We start from the raw sequence: 11,332 nt of genomic DNA, 5'->3' as shown, positions 1-11,332 counted from the left end.
CAGAAGGACTAGGACTGCAGAGAAGAGATAAGAAGGGGGGTGAAGTTACACAGATAAAAGTTGTTACAGCCCATGCCCTTGTGCTCCCAAGGGATTAAAGTGTTGAAAATACGTACAGTGTGATGCCCTTTCAAAATAATAAAAAGAAAACAAGAGATAGGTAGAAAATCAAAGGGATGGGGCAACTAATAAAAGAGTTTACCATTTTGTCTCTTGTTAACAGATCTGAAAAGATGATATTTTCTCAAGTAATTTTAACTACTTTTATATCTACATGAGAAATATTCTTTCACATTAGCAAAGTACTAAAATACTTCCACCCACTGCAACTCTGCTACACTTCTCATCATCTCTTCCTTGCATTATGTAACAAACATACTTCCAATGGATTGTTACACCAATACTTTCTCCTAACTCTGCCACCAAAAAATTTTGTAAAATATATGAAGAGCCAAAAGCAATGGCTTTTGAAATTTTCAGAAAATGAACACAATTACTAGAAACATTTTACATATGAAAATATGTCACGTTTCTTGCAAACTTGTATTTTTCAAATAATGTAGTTTATTGAAATTCAACTTCCGTTACCTTTTTTATGTTATGTAAATGTCACTATAGATACTGTGTCAGGTGCTGATTCAGCCAGGGCAGGCTAGAGCATGCTCAGTAAAAACAGAACATTAACACACATGTCCATTTTATGAAGTCTTCTGTTCTGCAAAGACTTTACTCAGAAACACATCTCACAGCCTCCACCTTAAAGAACACCCTTAGTCATTGCTATGGCAAGAAACATGGTAAATCTCATGCTAACTCTTGAAGATTTCAACCTAGGATGAGATGTCATGTTTCATTGCTCACACCAGTCACATGGCCACACCCAATATGGCATTCAGGAAGTATAATTCTACCATGTTTTCAGAAAGGGGGAAAACCAAAATGGGGAGAGAACTGATGACTACCACAGGTGCCAGTGATTAGAGACTTTCTTCTGAAGGTATTCTGTAGAGGAAAGGAGGGCACTGTGGTATAATTTTTAGCACTCTTTATTTTTTTTATTTTTGCTGTTTTTTAAATTTATTTAATCTAATTTGTTATCTATGGCAGCATAATGCATTTCAATTCATAGTACACATATACAGCACAATTTTTCATGTCTCTGGGTGTACACAAAGTAGAGACATAGCATTTGTGTCTTCATCCATGTACTTAGGGTAATGATGTCCACCTCCTTCTGTCTTTTCTACCCCTCTGCCCCTACCTTTACCTCTCTCCTCTTTGCCCTATCTAAAGTTCTTCCATTCTTCCCATGCTCCCCCCATCACCTCATATCAGGGAAAACATTCAGCATTTGGTTTTTTGGGATTGGCTTACTTCACTTGGCATTATATTCTCCAACTCCATCCATTTACCTACAAATGCCATGATTATATTCTCTTTTAATGCTGAGTAATATTCCATTGTGATTATATGCCACAGTTTCTCTATCCATTCATCTATTGAAGGGCATCTAGGTTGGTTCCACAATTTAGCTATTGGGAATTGTGCTGCTATAAACATTGATGTGGCTGTGTCACTATACTATGCCGTTTTTAAGTCCTCTGAGTATAAATCGAGGGATGGGATAGCTGGTCAAATGGTGGTTCCATTGCAAGTTTTCCAAGAAATCTCCATACTGCTTTCCATATTGGTTGCATTAATTTGTATGAGTGTAGCCTTTTCTCTACATCCTCACCAGCACTATTGCTTGTATTCTTGATAATTGCCATTCTGCATGGAATGAGATGAAATCTTAGAGTAGTTTTGATTTGTATTTCTCTAAGTGCTAGAGATGTTGAACATTTTTTTCATACATTTGTTGACTGATTGTATATCATCTTCTGAGAAGTGTCTGTCCATTTCCTTGGCATATTTATTAATTGGGTTATTTGTTTTTTTTTTGGTACTAAGATTTTTGAGTTCTTATATATCCTAGAGATTAGTGCTCTATCTGATGTGGGTGTGGTAAAAATTTGCTTTCATTCTGTATGCTCTCTATTCACCTCACTGATTATTTCTTTTGCTGAGAAGCAGCTTTTTAGTTTGAATCCATCCCATTTATAGATTCTTGATGTTATTGCTTGTGCTATAGGAGTCTTATTAAGGAAGTCGGAGCCTAATCCAACATAATGAAGATTTGGGCCTACTTTTTCTTCTATTAGAGTCTCTAATTTAATTCCTAGGTCTTTGATCCACTTTGAGTTGAGTTTTGTGAATGGTGAGAGATAGGGGCTTAATTTCATTTTGTTACATATGGTTTTCCAGTTTTCCCAGCACCATTTGTTGAAGACACTATCCTTTCTCCAATACATGTTTGTGGTACCTTTGTCTAATGTGAGATAAGATAACTGTATTTATGAGGGTTTGTCTCTGTGTCTGCTATTCTGTACCATTGGTCTACAAGTCTATTTTGGTAGCACTCTTTATTTTTAAGGGACATTTTAAATTTACAATAAATTAAACAGGAAGTACAAAGTTCTGTATATCCCGTAACACCGCCACACACACCTACACACAACTCCCTCACTATCAATTATTTTCCCCAGATGGATATAATTGTTACAAGCAATGAACTGACATTGATTCACCATTATCAACCAAAGTTCATAGTTAACATTAGGGTTCATTCTTGTATTTTCTATGGGTTTTGACAAATGTGTAATTGCATGTGTCCATCATTGTCCTATCATTCAGAATAGTTTTGCTACTCTAAAATCCTCTCTTTATATCCCTATTTCTCCCTGCTAATCTCTGGCAACTAGGCATCTTTTCTCATTGGTTTTTTATTTGTTTGTTTGTTTGTCTATTTTGTTAACAGGGATTGAACCCAGAGCACTTAATTACTGAGCCATATCCCCACCCTTTTTTATTTTTTGTTTTGAGACAGAGTCCCGCTAAATTGCTTAGGGCCTAGCTAATTTGTTGAGGCTGACTTTGAACTTGCAATTCTCCTGCTTCAGCCTCCAGAGTTACTGGGATTACAGGCCTTTGCCTCCCCACTCATCTTGACCAGGATCCTTTCATTGTCTCCATAGTTTTGCCTTTTCCAGAATGTTATATAGTCATACAGAACATAGTTTTTTTCAGATTGGCTACTTCCATGTAGTATATGCATTTAATTTTCCCTTATATTTTATCATGACTTGATAGCTCATACATTTTTGTGCTGATTAATATTCCATTGTAGTGTTAAGGGGAGCCACTTCAGAAAACACTGAATTCAAATCAATGAGAACTTTATTTACCTGGCCAGGGACTTTCACCTACCCATAGAGACTGAAGCTCTGTGGGAGAACAGCAACTTCCTGACCTGTATCCTGGGAACTTAAAGATGAAATCCGCAACTCAGAGGCTTTCCTTAGTGTCATGCATGCAAGCCAATCACAGAAGCTAGAAAAAAAAAGCAGTCAACTTTGCAACTCAGTTAACCACATCTTGGGTCTGAGCAGATGTTAGACAACTATCCTGAGTTCAACAGGTAGTTAGCAGGGATGACAATCTATTTCAAAATCTTGGGTCACCAAGACCACCATATCCTGGGTTGAGTATATTTTGTGGGGTACAAAGTACAGAAAACAATATAGTATAAGAAAACAGCTTTTATTTCAGTTTCTCAGAAACAGGTCTTATAACTGTTTTTTTATAGAAGGCAGCCAAATGGAGACTTAGGCTTGTTTATGACAGTTCTTGCTTTATGATTGTCATATCTCACTTATCAGAATCTTATATCTATAATCTATGTTTTTTAATAATCTATAACCTGTAACTTACACTCTGTTTTAAAATATTTTTTAGTTGTAGTTGGACACAATACATTTATTTTATTTATTTATTTTTATGTAGTGCCAAGGATGGAACCCAGGGCCTTGCACGTGCTAGGCAAGTGCTCTACCACTGAGCCACAACCCCAGCCCTATAACTTACACTCTTATTGGTTGTATTTATCAGTTCACACTATAGTAGGAATGTCCCAGTTTACACATTTACTTACTGACAGACAACTTGATTGCTTCCAGGTTTTGGCAGCTATGAATAAAGATGCTATAAACACTCGTGTGCAGGCTTTAGTATGAATGTAAGTTTTCAAATCAGTCATACAAAGACGTGAGGTTTCTGCGTTGTAGGATAGAGTGTGTATAGTTTTCTAAGAAATTGCCAAACGGTCTTCCAAAATGATGATGCCATTTTGCATTCCCACCCATGGTGAATAAGAGTTCCTGTTGCCCTACATCCTCCCTAGCATGTGGTGTCATCAGAATTTTGGGTCTTGCCCATTGTGTGATGTGTAATGTTATTTCATTGTTGTTTAAATTTGTGGTACCCTAATGACATATGATGTTGAACGTCTTTTCATATGCTTATTTGCCATCTACCTACCTTCTTTGATGAGGTGTCAGTTTAAATCTTTTGCCTGTTTTTTAAATCAAATCAGTTTTGTTGTTGAGTTTTTAGATTGCCTTGTATATTCTGAATAATAGCCCTTTATCAGACATGTCTTTTGCAAACATATTCTCCTTGTTTGTGGCCTGTCTTCTTATTCTCTTGACTGCTTTTTTAAAATAAACTTGTAAAGGGAACTTAGGACTTTATCTCCAAGAAAGAAGGCAGATTCTCAAATCTCCCAAAAGAGCAGCTGATCAGTTTGGACATTTATAGTTAGCACATGTTTGCAGTATGTAACAGTGGAAATAGCAAAGGATGTTATGTTAAAAAATCTGTTTCAAGCCTAGTTAAAGTCATCATTAGCTATATTAATTAGGATGTTTTGGTTGCAGGTAAAGAAGTTCTAACACGCCTAAGCAAAACAAGGAATTTATTGATGCACTGAAATTGAGAGTTAAGGAAGAGTTGATTTGGCTTCAGGGATTGCTCTATGCATTCCTTTAAACAAAACCAGCAATCTCTTGCTATCTCTTTATTCCATTCTCCTCCCTGATTTCCTATCTATAGGCTTTATTCCATCAGCTCTCTCAGTGTGATGGGAAAATAGCCCCAGGATTTGATGGTGCTTTCACCCATACACCAATCTCTACATCTAGAAGAGGAATATAAAGGACCCTAATGGGCAAGTGTGGGTCTTGCATATCAGAGAGAAGCAGAACCCCTTGATTGAAAATCCTGCTAGGAATTATGGAAAGGTGTGGGTGGGATGGGGAACATTGTTCATAACTTAAAGGAAAATCTGAGTCCTATTACTAAAAGGAGGAAGAAATTGACCCAACCAAACCCACAGATACTGCTATATTGATTATACAATTTTATTCAAGTTACTTAACTTTGAGTCTCTATTTTTTGATTAGTAAAAGAGGCATGGTAATGCTAACATTAGACCAATTACTTGCCATAGTTCTTGTGAGACCATAAAGCACTATTGCAAATAATAGCAGCCCCTAATTGAGCACTTATTATGCACCAGAAGAAATACTCTCTCTGTTCTTAGTACTGTGGTGATGTATATTTACCAACCTTAATGTGATTTCCTATATAGACTCTAGATTTCTTAAGTAGCCTCTCAATTTAATTTGGTTTTTTAAATAGATTTTCCTATTGAGGTTTAAAAAAATCTAAATGACTTAAAATGAATATCAGAGGACCTGGAAATTCTGTTTTTCTACATATTTACTTCTTTTGTTCAGATCAATCTCATACAATAAACTAGTTTAGGAGTGTAAATCTCCACTGGCTAAGCCAGGAACTAAGGTTCCAGACCTACAGAGTTAGAAGAACAACAGTGTCACCATAGTCCTCCTCACCATCAGTTCTATTCTCTCCATAAGGCGTTATAGGAGGAGGGGGAAGCAGAGTGTCTCATTTGCTCTTTTTCTTATTTTTAATATTACCATATCCAACAGTAAATTTATATACATTAAACTGGGAGACCAACCTAGCACGTGACTGAGTTAACTCTCCTGTGGGAGGCCATCCTCGCATGTGATTTGAGTTACCTCCCTGGCTGGGTGAGAGGCGCTTAGACATAGCTGTGTCAGAGCTTTCCCAAACCTTCTCCAGGTCCCATGGCTTGTCCGTGCAGAGGCGTGTCTGGCCACTGCCCCAAAGACCCAATCGTCGCCCCTGACCTTGGGATGCTGCCCCCCCCCTAACCTTCATTGGATGGGATTTTCCCTTGAATTTTTTGTTCCCCAATAAAAGTCCACTCCCTGGCGTGTTCTCTCTCCTTCTCTAGTCTCTTCTGTAAACCTTGCTACCACATTAGGTGGCTGGAGGTGGGAGCTAGGAGAAGCCATCTGGAGCTGGTTTTAAAGGTAATTAGAGTCTTGTCTCTTTAATTTAAAACTCCGTTTACTCATGAATCGAATCTTCTTTAATGAAGCCAGCGCTGGTCGTGTGGTAGACTCCCCTGCTGGGCTATGTGGCATCAGGCACCCATGTTGCTAGCCTGCCCCGCTCTTCCAGGGTTCGAGTGACTGTGTCTTACTACAGCCCCATGGGTGGAGCTATGCTCACCTGTTCCTTTGTAATATAACCCCTTGTCCTGTTTAGGATAGTATCTTCCATGGAAGTGCCTTGTGTGTGTCCCCTTCTCTTACTGTGCCCTTGGGTGTGGCCTACCCAGGTGTCAGTCAACCTGCTGACAGTGGACATCATGAAGATAGACTCAGCCCCCTGAAACCTTACCCCTTGCCTCATTTGAATAGCTTCTCCTCAATAAAAGGGGTCAGCACGTGCTCTCGCTCTCTCTCTTCCTGCGTACCCTTAAGGTCAGAGGAGCTGTCACAGCTACCCCAAAGAAAAAGGTATTTGTATCTCTTGTGTGGTTATTTTGCACAGCCCAGTTAGCCCAGTTTACCTGGAGTGACCCCTGAGCCTTTTAGTCTCGAACAGAAACCCAGCATAAAACTGAGTGATAATCATTTGAAATATCATCTACATTTTAGGATTATTAGTAAAAAAAAAAAAAAAAAAAAGTGGCAAATGTTTATTCATTCAAATAACTTAGTCTTAAAATTCTCTTTTCATATGTTTATCTTGTTCAAAAAATGGTGATTCTTTCACTTATGGGTTTTTCACAAAGCTTATTTGTTAATCTTAAGTATAGATTTCAAAGTAGCCACCATTATTATTGCTTTATTCTCTATGTCATTCAAAAAGCATGATTTTTAATAACAGTAGGTATCAAACATTATTTCAGCACTCAGCTTTCCTTATAAGATAAATTTATTTAAATTAGCTAGAATACATTAATCATGCTTTATTTAAAATAGCTAAAACTGGTATTTGCAATAGCTTTGCCAAATAATCCTATTTCTTTCTTGAAATGTCCTCTTTGAAGGGTTTCAGTTGCTACCTAGAAATAATTTCCAAAGATCCTTCAGACCAAAGGATGAAATTGCAACTGTGAAAATGCCGCTGTCTGGCTGGGCACAAGATCACGAGCCACTCAAACAGGAACAAACTTTATTTGAAAGAACCGCCAATAACACGTCCGCCCGGGAAGCTTCCCGATCCACCCACGCGGCGTTCTGCTGCTCCTTTCCGGAACTCCAGCGCAAGCGCCTCCCCGGAATTCCCTCCTACTGTACTTTCCCAACCAATGGGAACTCTCCAGGAGTCCCGCAGCAGGAGTCCGGTATCCATATGAATGTAATTTTTAACATAATCATATCATCTCAATGGCTAGCTGGCATCACCTTTCAATCAAAAATGCCATGCATCATATTAATTGGCTGTGGCTCCCAGCATCTCCCCCCTTCTGTTTAATTAAGAAGCAAGTAATGTGGCTAGGGACCGTGCCTGTTAGGTTTGTCCAATTCAACATATGGTTCTTACCCGTCATTGGAAAACTGACCTTTAGGCGTCAGCCTCCTGTCTTAGGTTGATACCATTGCAATTGGATCATACCCGTCACTGACTACCGGTCCAGCAAATAGCCATAATTGTGGATAGGCCTATGCACCAGTGGGGGGGTGAGGTTCTTTGCCTCACCTCTGTTGGCCCCCAGATTTGGCCTTGGTGCCAGTGGGGGGGTAAGGTTCTTTGCCTCACCTCTGTTGGCCCCCAAAATTAGACCATCACTAGTAGAAGGGAGGAGGATACAGAAATGCCACAACACCACATCAATTGACGACTCCTAGGGAAAATTGCATCACTGGTGACACATCAGCAAAGATACGCCAGCATTACCATAATTTGTTGTATCAACGGATAGATCACAGTGCATACAAGTGATACATAGTCCAGGCAAGTTTTGTAAGCAGTTCAAAGTGGAGGAATCTATCAATATGTCCATTTCCTCCCAAGATCATTGATATATCAGTTTATACAGTTTGTTGTGATAATTATCGAAGAAGTTGTAGTTTGGTTTCATCTTTGTCTTCACCGGCACTGGGATGAAAAATAAGAATTCTGACAATGATGTTAAAGAGAAAAAGAAAAAAAAATGTAACATTTTAACAGGTACTAAGAAAACATTTTTTTTTTTTTTTAGAACAATTTACATTATCTTGAACAGAATTATTAAATATAATGAAAAGGAAAGATGAAAATAAACAAACAGATTTGTTAACCTGCTTATTTGTACACATATTAAAATAATTTTTAACAGCTGTTTACCCAATTTAAATTAAACCATTAAAATTACGTGAATAATAAAAAGTACTTGGATCCATTTTTTTTTTTTTTTTTTTTTTTTGAGCACTCCTCATATATGATCTATGGACATACGCACATATAGACACATAACACAAAACAGAAGTGTGCACATATAACATACAACACATAAGACAATAGTAAAGGCCTTGTAGTTTCACCTAGGTGAAATCTCCATTGCAATGTTAAAAACTCCACAGTTAAAAAATAAAACTGATCAGAAAAACATCAACCTAGGTCTGTATGAGCTCAAAAATAAAATAGAACCTATGATATGGAAAAATGCAATAATAAAATAGATATTGAAAAAAGCATCCTGGTTAATCAGTCGCAGATGTAAGAATGGCCAAGCTGGAGTTCTGGATATCAGCTGTTATGGATTTGAGTCAAATTATCTTCTTTTTGATCTGTAGAAATCGTTTTAGTTAGTCTTTCTGGAATCCAAATCGGCTGCTGTTCTCCCTGTGGAAACACGCAAACAGAGCCCCGACTCCAGACAATTACTGGGTCAGGACCTTTCCATTGTCCTGTTAGAATATCTTTCCAAAGAACTTTAGGCTTATGCACATTTTTTGGATACATATGCCTTTCCGCAGCACTAAGTCCTGATGAATCCAAATTTAAAAAGTTTAGAGTAAAGAGGGTTATTTTAAGTTTATCTTTGGGGGATATATACCCCTTTCCAATTCCCTCCTTTTGTTTTAATAAGTACATTTTAATAGTTTGATGAGCTCTTTCAACTATGCCTTGTCCCTGTGGATTGTATGGAATTCCTGTTATGTGAGTAATGCCAAATGATGAGCAGAATTGTTTAAAAGAGGTAGAAGCATAACCGGGACCGTTATCTGTTTTTAACTGTTTTGGAACGCCCACAGTGGCAAAATTTTGTAAGCAATGAGCTATAACATCTTTAGTTTTTTCTCCGGCATGAAGGGAGCCCATCAAAAATCCAGAAGAAGTATCAACTGTAACATGCAAATATTTTAATTTTCCAAATTCTGGCAAGTGTGTGACGTCCATCTGCCAAATATGGTTAGGTATCAGTCCTCTAGGATTGACTCCAAGATTAACTTGTGGTAAAAATGTCACACAATTTTGACATTGTTTTATTATATGTCTGGCTTGTTCTTTAGTTATTTTAAAACGTTTTTGTAAAGTATTAGCATTGACATGAAACCTTTTATGAAAATTTATAGCTTCTTCTATTGTGGAGAAAATATGTATGTCATGTGTAGATTTATCTGCTAATTCATTGCCTAAACTAAGGGCTCCAGGCAATCCTGTATGTGCCCTGATATGTCCTATAAAGAATGGATCTTTTCTGTCCCAGATTAGACTTTGTATAGTGGAAAACAAAGAGAAAACAGTAGAAGAAGGGGAAATCCTACCTGCATCTTCAAGGGATACTATAGCATTAACTACATATTGACTATCAGAAAATAAATTAAATACAGAATCTTTAAACATCATAAAAGCTTGTAATACTGCATTAAGCTCTACCTTTTGAGCTGATTGTTTGGGTACTAAAAATGTAAAAGTTTGATCAGGGGTAACTACTGCTGCTGTACCATTATTTGACCCATCAGTGAATATATTTGGAGCATTCATGATAGGGGACTTTCTTGTCATTTTTGGAAAAACTACAGGATGCTTAGACCAAAAAGACAACAAAGGATTAGATGGCAAGTGATTATCAAATGAAACATTAGATTTACACATGATTATTGCCCAAGTATTTAACTCATTGGCTAACTCATCAATTTGATCCATAGTATATGGAGTAATAATTTTATTGGGAGAAATCCCAAACACTCCCTTTGCTGCTTTTATTCCTTTGAGTATTAATTGTCCTACAGCCTCAGGATATCTAGTAAGAATAGTATTAGGAGAATAAGATAAATGTATCCACAATAATGGACCTTCTTGCCAAAATACTCCTGTAGGAATATTTTTTGTTGGTAGTACAATAAATAATAAAGGCAAACTTATATCAATTCTATCCAAGTGCATATTTTCCATATATGTTTCAATGATTTTTAATGCCTTTCTTGCTTCAGGCGTTAGCATGCGGGGTGAATTTGGATCTGATGGACCTTTTAGGATATCAAATAAAGGTCCTAGCTCTCCTGTTGGTATGCCTAGATAAGGCCTTATCCAATTTATGTCTCCCAATAACTTTTGAAAGTCATTAAGTGATTTGAGTTGATCTACTCGTATTTGAATTTTTGGTGGACGGACCATGGTTGAGGATAACAGGACTCCTAGATAATTAATTGGAAGATTTAATTGTACTTTATCTATTGCTATCTCTAGATTATAATTTTTTAATAAGTTTGTAAGTGTGGCATAACATTCCAGCAATATGTTTTTATCTTTATGTGCCAATAATACATCATCCATATAGTGAAATATTTGTAGTTCAGGATTTTGATTTCTAAGTGGTTGGATTGCTTTGTTAACATAAATTTGACACATAGTTGGACTATTAGCCATCCCCTGAGGGAGTACTTTCCATTCATATCTCTGATCAGGACCTTCATGATTTAGTGCAGGGATAGTAAATGCAAAATGTGGACTATCCTCAGGATGAATAGGAATTGAAAAAAAACAATCTTTAATATCTATAGCTAAAACATACCAGGTTTTTGGTAAAGCAGACAATTGGGGAATCCCTGATTGAGCAGGT

This window comes from Callospermophilus lateralis, chromosome 3 (assembly GCF_048772815.1).
Source record: "Callospermophilus lateralis isolate mCalLat2 chromosome 3, mCalLat2.hap1, whole genome shotgun sequence".
In the NCBI taxonomy this organism is placed as follows: domain Eukaryota; kingdom Metazoa; phylum Chordata; class Mammalia; order Rodentia; family Sciuridae; genus Callospermophilus; species Callospermophilus lateralis.
The sequence above is the reverse complement of the archived record's forward strand: the minus strand, read 5'-3'. Positions refer to the sequence as shown.